Below are 8730 nucleotides of genomic sequence, written 5' to 3'. Positions count from 1 at the left end.
CAGGACACTCCCATGACGTAATGAGGCGGAATTCGAGGGACCACTTTTTAGGACGCAGTTAACACACCCGTCGTAGACGCTTTACATGCACCAGAGCCAAACTGAAATACATTATTTATTTTGTACGGTCTTAAAATTTAACGGGCCTTCCGCCATCTCCTGTTATTTTTTGTGTCATGTGTGCACTAATCCACTCAATAAATATTCTAACCGAACAGCGAAGGTGCAGAAACAAGAAAACAAAAAGCAAGACAAATTATATGTCTGTCATGCTCAAATATACTTAAATGGCGTCCCATTCCACTGAAAATGGAGATGTTCCTCGTTCGATACAAGAACCAGGCGTATTTGTTCGGTCGCGCACCACTCGCCTGCTTCTGTTTGGAAATCTGTACTTCGTCCTTTATCCCCCTTGTTCTCCTACTACAGAGAATATTATCGTCATTCTTGTCCAGCTCACTCGCGCCTTTGTATTAATTGAATTGTCGTCATAACCTAAAAAAGCAGGCCGTTCATGCCCCCTGGGGTAAGACTGCTGCCAACTGTTAAAACCCGTTTGCTCTACTGACGTCGAACTCCTGGTTGGCTATGTTGGTAAAAGGATCCACTGAAAATGGGGAGGTCTCTGGATCGACTCCAGCAGCAGGCGGATTTTATCGGTTGCACGCCAGGCTCCTAGATATGTTTGGAGATTTGTGTTTCTCCTTTGTCACCTGTGTTCCCCTTCTCTAAGGAATATTATCTTCAAGAAAAAGGAAAAGACAAAAATGTGACGAACAAATAGGGTAGAGGGTGAGGGCAACAAAGAGGGTTTCTTTGCTACTAATTTCAGTGTGGACTGAAGAGTTTCAGCAATAATTAGGGTGTAAGCTAAAAGCCGCTCCTAGAATGACCCGAGCGTGCCTGGCATGAGCTTCCACGAGACTAGACTCGTAGTTGAAGTAAGCATTGATATCTCGAACGCGTGACTGATTAAAAGAAAAAAAAAAAAAAACAGATGGATGGTTTGTGTACATAATGTAGTGGCGGCTACAGTGTGGCATTCTAAGTCAACAGTCTGGGCGACGCAAAATAATTTCGAGAGCCGTTCCTGTGTCGGAGGAGTCTGTGCCTCTGTAGCGTCACATATACAGCGGTCACCAGTCGAGACAAGAATGATCTCTTTAATAAATTTAACACGATCATATATATTTCGGCTGGTGGAAGTCTTACCTATTATTTGTGACTCGATGAAACTGATGTTTGGACGTCTGCATTCATCGATTTTGAGAAGGCTTCATTTAGGTTTCAAACTCAGAAGCTTCTTCATAATACTTTTAACTGTAAGTTTTTGACTGTTTTAATCATTAAGCACGCTAATAAATAACCATCAAAGCTGTAGAATGTTTACAAACAGACAGATTTAGTTAAAAAGCTGGGCGTTACAGCATCCTTTCTACGCCATTCCCCCCCCCCCCCCTCCCCTTTCCGATCAGCTGCTTACTGAAAACAACAAAAATATTTTCGCTAGATGATGAAGGGATACGGAGCAGTGTTGTAAGATTTTATGGCAGCGCATTATCGGTCATAAGACTCGCAAATGTGTTACCTTTAGAATACGCTTTAAAGTATATACGGCGAGCAAGTGTTCTTAATGCGTCTTTAGCGCATCGGCACACAATGCGGAGTACGTCAATCAGAGGGCACCATAGAGAAGGCGCAGGTAGCGGGCGATGACGAGGCAGCCAAGCAAGCCCGTGCAGTCAATAATTTACGTCCAGGAATGTTTTACGTAGATTTTTATTCTACGTTAAAAATTTGGGTAAGCGTGTTTAAAGAAATATAGAATTGAGAAAGTGCGGAAACGCGTGTTGTGAGAACCCGACGAATTCGGTAAGTGATTCGGCGTCAGCTGAAGTAAATTTCGTTCTGCTCTCGAACGTACGCTCTTTCCTCTCAGGAAAAGCAGCTTCTTTGGCAGCGGTAACCTGTCAAGGCGGTGGAACCTCGCTCTTGCGACGGCGCATGCTGGCCATAATCCCTAATTTACGGTGGAGCTATCGGCCCTGACAGCTTGAGACAAACGCAGGCCGTTGATAAATATATTTACGCTACTTGCATTGAGATTTGTTCTTCGGCGTTCTTCTTGGCGGGGATGTTAATTATGTTGACTGTGGAGCCATAATTAAATGTGCAGAACTAGTCACGGCTTGCGTTTCTTACATTGTCAGTGACCATATTGTGGTGCCTCTACTCATGCGCGTATTTTTGGGGTGGTGTGTTGACTGAGGGAGAGGGAGAAAGGGAGCAGCCTATATCTTGCCATCTCGCCACCGAGAAACAATCCTGGCCACGTGTTGACGAGCCACTTTTATCTTTTTTACACACACTACAGCGCACTATAGCAAATAACATTCACTCCATACACACGAAAAATAAAGCGAAATTCAAACAAACCGTGCTGACTAACAACTCGTCTTTATATATACTTTGCTTCTTCTACCTCTTGCACTACTGAATTTCCCGAATCACGCGCACTGATCTCCTAGACGCCTAAATATTTTTTTTTCTCTTTTTCTGTCAGGTGTAAAGATAGGGTACTAATACAGTTTTTATAATTCCTGGCGATATGTTCCTGGCGATATGTTCAGCTTCTATAATTTCTCTAGTTAATTGGTTACTATTCTTACCTAAAATTGTACAGGATGGCAGGTAAACGTCACACCCACAATCACGGCAGTATATGCCTAGATGGCCAGAGTTAGCTCTGGTGCTGTTGTTTTTATGTTCACGGAACCTATTATTAAGGCATCGTCCAGTCTGCCCTATGTACACTTTCCCGCATGAAAGGGGAAATGAGTAAACCACTTCCTTGGCGCACTCAACGAAGCTTTTCTGATGTTGTTTGGTACAGCTTACTGTCCGGTAAGAATTAGGCGAGTGGACTTGTTTGCACAAGTGGGCAAGCTTATTAGGTGCAGAGAAGACGACGTTGATTTTGAACTTGTTAGCGGTTTTCTTGATGCCACGGGAGAACCTCTGGAAGTAGAGAAGAACGACAGGTCTCGTGGTTCTATCTCTGGCTCTTGATGTGACAGATGTTCTCTTATTTTTTTGTTTTCAAGATGCTCTCTGCAATCGATGTTAACGAAATGGGATATCCGGCGGATGTCAATCTTGAAATTTGCGCATCAAAGCTTACTGAAATAGAGTGCTCGCAGGATTTTTGAAAAGAGTTGTTTAGACATAATTTTACGATTCCTCGTTTTACCAGCTTAGAATGTGCTGAATTGAACGGAAGAATTGGTTTTTTATCCCTTGGCTCATATTTCCAGCATATATGAGTGCGTTGGAAATTGAGCCTAAGATATTGGAATCGGATTGATTTGTTTTAATCCGACTCCAAGCATCACGAATATGACAAAAAGTAGGCTATTTCCTGCCCGCATCACCTAGAAAGACGCTTTTGAACTTGCTTTGAAACCACGCCCTTTTGCGGCAGTGGGAGAGGGCAGTAAAATTAAAAGAAAAAACATGTCGTCACGAAAGGTTCCTCGCGCGTGCTCCTCGACTCACAGAGCCAGTCGTGCATTCTCGATACTGAGGGAGCTGCGGACTCGGAGGAGATAAAATAAAGGTCTTTTCTCGCTCTTTCTTTCTCGATACTGAGCTAGTTGGTGATTCATGCGTCTAAAAGATACTTAAAAGATTAAAATAGCGCAGAAAGACGACGGACAGGATGAAGGAAGACACAAAGAGAGCGCTGACTCGCAACTGAATTTTAATGGACGCGACGGTGCAATACATACACGCACAGTTGAAAACCACAAAGGAAGAGAATCAACCTAAGGAACACAAAAACTAAAAGCACAAAAACGAAGTATTGCCTCTAAAAACACAGGCGGAGGGCACGCGCTAAAACCAAGGTAATCAAGAGGCCAGAAAATTGCTCTGCTTTCTTGATGAGGCAACAGAAGGACTGCTGACACACATGGCGCCAAAACTTTCTAGTTCTAAAGCCTCCGGAATTTCGGGCGTCAGTCGGTCCCGGTGACGTTTCAGAAGCTCACACAGTTAAAACTGAGGCTGGCATCTGCAGTCACGGCAGTGTATGCCAAGGTGACCAGAGATCGTCGAAGAGACGTTGTAGGCATGCTCCCTTAGCCTGTAATTAAGACAGCGACCCGTCTGGCCAACATAATGCTGCCGCAAGACAGAGGGAGGGAATGCATAGCTCCCTCAACACAGGTGACATGACGATTATGATGCTTCGCAATGCAGACCCTCTGTATGTCTTTTTGGAGGCGAGACTTCGCTTTGTGTGCTTGTTGTGCTTTTAGGTTGATTATCTTCCTTTATTGTTCTCAACTGTGCGTGCATATATTGCACTGTTGCGTCTAATAAAATTTAGTGACGAGTCAGCGCTCTGTCTGTGTCTCCCTTCATCCAGTCCGCCGTCTTTTTATGCTGTTTTTATCATTTAAGTATGTCGTGCCAACTAGCCCAAGCTTCAACCTCAGTCTGTAAGAGGCCAACTAAAAGTAGAAAGATAACGAAGAGAGAGAGACAAAGAGAGAAAAGAGGACAAGCACACTGCTGGTCTATGAACCATTTACTGAAGAGCTTCTTCCACATCCATTAATTTCGAATCTTGGAACGAGCGGGTGTGGAATGTACTTATTTGCAGTAAATAATTGCTAGCGTAGCAGTTCCGAGCATATTTCTACCGAAGATGCAGGCAGCTCAGCGAATCCGAGGAGCTTACGCGAAGCGGAGACGAAACGACGGGAGAATTTCCAGATGATAGTTGAGCGGCAAATGCATTTGGAATCGCGCCTGCTCAGTTTACGACATCAAGCCTCGATCAAACAATGACGTTCGGCGGCGACGAGCGGCTCCATATTTTTCGAATTGTTTCACGTTTAGTGTTGTTTCGACAACAGATTATGGAATATTTCGATTCTCCGGAAAGGTCTAGGCCATAAAAAGCATTACTCATTTGTGTTAAACCCTTTTAACTTTTTTTTAGTAAGAAACAGCAATCTGAACGAGTGAAAGTTCAGGAGACTTAACGCGTAAACCATATTTTCGGGCAGCTTGATATTTGTTTACTCATTCATTTGGGGTGTGGTGCCCTCAAATTTCAATAAGATTACAAAGCGAGTGAGCAAAAAAAAGGACATTAACAAAATAAAAACTACAATTTAGGCACAATCAACTAGAATTTTAAGCTTGCATGCTGTCCCTAGCGGAGATTGGCTGGAATTATGTTTACCTAATAATCGCACTCAAGACTAATCACGTAAAATTTACTAATCTTTGCGAGGCACACCCCACACGCAGTTTATCGTTAGTAAATATTTTTGGTCGTTATCACATTTTCTTTCAATTGTGTCATTTTACTACATGTAAGTACATATCTTGTTCGTAATTACCCAAACTGTCTCGTAATTAACCGAACTGTTTTTCTGCATCCTAAGGTGTTATTTGTTTTTACTAGACTTCACTTCACTTCGACAAAGTGACTTACCAGAGGGGGTCACGTAAGGCACTTTGTCGAAGCGAATTTAATGACTATTCAACCGAATTAAATAAAAATATATTTAATATAGTCAGTTCTAAAAGGTTCCGAGTCCGTGATAATGGCAATTTAGGCGGGAAGGTGTTTCCAGACCTGAGCTGTGCGAGGGACGGAAGTTGATGACCGAACTTTGTATTTCAAACTTGTGTTCACGCTCGAGACAAGCGGAAATAAAAAGGAAGGAAGGGGGGAGGGGGATCATTTGGTCATATTGGATGAAATTATAAAAGTAAAGTCTATGAAATAAAATAAAAACGCCAGAAGCTTTTCGGTGGAGGGACAACGCTGGCAATGCCGAAGTAGTTTTCATTCTGGTGACGCTTGCAGTGCAGCGGGAGTTCATAAAAATAAATAATGAAGCAATATCCGGAAATAATACTCCTGATCGTACTCAAGATCAAAAGGAAACCATACAACGCAGTAAAAAAGTAAGCTGTGAAAACAAACCCCTTCTCCACACACCAAAAAAGTCGCCTCATTATTGCTGCGCTGCTCAAGCGAAGGAAAGCGAAAGCGCGAAGATCACAACGTTTACTAACACACCCTTAATTCGAAAGAAAAGTACTGTGTGTTTGTAAGAAAATAGAACAGTGTTTTTAAGAAAATTTAACAGTGTTTTTTGCTATTTTGTACTGCCCACATATATAAGATGCGCAATGAATAAATCTCGAAATTCCCGACCAAGCGACACTACCGATTGGGATAAAACGCGGCATTGTGAGAACATTTTTCGTTGCTTAAATTAAAAAAGGACATCTCCTTTTTTTCCTTGAGCCTAAGTCTTTTTTTTTTAACAAAAAATGAGTGACATCGTGGACGTCTGTATTTTAGTAAAAAAACAAATGCTCTTCTCCAAGGAAAAAAAAAAGCATTTCTTTCTTTCTGCTGACAAGTCTTTTTCACTGAAAAAAATACCACATGCGTTCACAATGCCAGTTTTTGTTTTGACGTTGCTTGCATGACCGCGCGTAAACTCATAAAAAACGTTTACCTTTATCTTTAATATTGTAACCGAAATAGCGTCTTTAAAAAAATACTTTTGCGTTTTATTAAAAACTTTAGCGTCACATTTTCTAGGGGAACCAGCTTTCGGCGATGCGTAGTTTATTTACACGGGACGAAAAACACGTTTTTTTATTTTACCTCAGACACTCGGTACTAAGAACTCAAACTAAACTTGATTAGGGATAGAACCAGAAGCCGAGGAGACTAGAAGAACCAAAAGTGCACGTTGAAAGCGCTCAAAGAGATGTTCGGTGAACGCTCCACCGTAGAGTCGCAAACCTTTCGCGTATTCTTCTTGGCTCTCCAGGTAAGTGCACTCACCTCGCGTCTGCTCCATTGTGTTTGTCGTCGTCGTTTTGCGACTCGAGAAGTCCACGCAGGCAATGATGAGAGCAAACAAGGCGTGCCAGGGAGAGGGTCGAGCGTCATGATGACAAAGCCGCGAGGCGATACGTTGCTAAACCGTTCTTCTTTCGTTTCTTTGGGTGGTCTGAGGCATTTAGCGTTGAGACGATGACATGAGTTGGACGAAAAGAAGCCCTGGAGAAGGGGCACAAGAGGGACAAAGGACAAACACAAATCTCCAAACACAGCTAGGTGACTGGTGCGCCTTTGCACCTTTGCATTTAATGGTATTAAAAGCATTACCTTAAATTGCAAGCTTCACCCTTGTTCGTGTTACGACTGGTGGCAGCTGATAAAACCCGTTTGCTCTACTGACGTCTAACCCCTGGTCAGCTCAGTTGGTAGAGCGCTCCACCCGCAATGGAGAGGTCCCGGGTTGGATACCCGGACCAGGCGGATTTTTTTGGTCCAGCACCTGTCACCTAGATGTGTATGGAGATCTGTGTTTTTCTTCTGTCCCTCTTGCTCCCCTTCTCCAGGGATTATTTTCGTAATTCTTTTCAAGCTGGCTGGAACCTTCGCATTTAATTGCATTATAGCCATGTGTAGGGTTTAAAAAAAAAAAGAGTGTCTCGGTTTTGGATTTTTTCGAACAGGGCGTGCGGAAATCACCGCGGAAATGGAGTTGAATGTCCTAGTGTTTTCTAATGTCGATTGGAATTGAGATGCTCATTGCCCACCCGGTGTCGGGCGAGCCAGCAAGTAGCAAATATATCCGGCAACGGCAAGAACATCACGTTTGTTTTCGGTTTACTGCGGGTCTTTAGATTTGTTCGTGTTTGGTTGCCTTTCTGCCCACTAACAACACGCACTAAACTTAATGTCACAAGAGGCACACGATAGTCGACACGGTTCTTTTTGTGCGCTGAAAGGTAACTAGAAACACCGAATTTGTGAACCGCGCCATAAAAATAATTCTTTTTGCGCAGAAATTGACGCTGAAACGCAAAAAGACTGAAAAAGTATAGGGTTTGAGATTTTTAGTATTCGCATTCATCCGGATGAGTACATAATACACCGTTTTTTGTACTATGAAAATGCTTCGCCATGTCAGTATAAATTTGTGAGCAATTTTTTTCAGAGTCCACACGGCTTTTGTCATCGTGTTCCCGATACCGCGAATGGAGTCAAAAAGAATAATGAGGAAAACAGTTAACCACCAACCTCAAGTTCCTTGGCAAATATATATATTTTATTTCTCGCAAGAATTCAAGGTTCGAAAACGGAATATAAGGCCGAGAAGAAAAAAACAACCGGAAAAAGAACGATGCGATATTGACGGGATTGAATTAAAACGTTCTGTGGAAAAAAGAAATGTAAAGAAGGTACAAAATGACAAGAGAAATACAAAATACAGAACTAAATAGATCATATAAAAAACACGATCGAATCGGGAGCTACAAAGCTGTCAAACTGCACTCATTTTTTCATAAAAAAAGAAAAACATGCTTAAGCTTCGCATTTAAGAACAGAACGCGATTTCATTATCGGGCCTCGTTCGCGAAATTACGAACCAGCGCACAGGTCGTCAGTCACTCGAAAATCTAAACACACAAGAAAACACACTCACACAGCGCTGTTTCAATGTATTTTTTTGCGTGTTTAGATTTTAGAGTGACTGTCGACCTGTGCGCTGGGCCTTAAAAACTTGCCAAATCTGCAGTATTAATTAACAGGCCATTCGCAAAGCCTTCACATATTAATCCGGGCTCGTCCTCAAACCGCGCAAACGTGTATCCGTAATCTAGTCGGTAGCGTAA

The 8730-nt window shown here is 42.5% G+C and overlaps 1 non-coding gene across 1 annotated transcript; it reads left to right on the top strand.

Moving 5' to 3' along the window:
• The first annotated feature begins 7293 nt into the window (after nucleotides 1-7293).
• Trnaa-cgc lies at nucleotides 7294-7366 on the top strand. The gene has a single exon. It is a non-coding gene; the product is annotated as a tRNA-Ala (tRNA).
• Nucleotides 7367-8730: the final 1364 nt, after the last annotated feature.

Source organism: Ixodes scapularis, unplaced genomic scaffold (assembly GCF_016920785.2).
Source record: "Ixodes scapularis isolate PalLabHiFi unplaced genomic scaffold, ASM1692078v2 PGA_scaffold44__24_contigs__length_19508400, whole genome shotgun sequence".
Taxonomy (NCBI): Eukaryota; Metazoa; Arthropoda; class Arachnida; order Ixodida; family Ixodidae; genus Ixodes; species Ixodes scapularis.
This window is presented reverse-complemented; position numbering and strand designations above follow the sequence as displayed.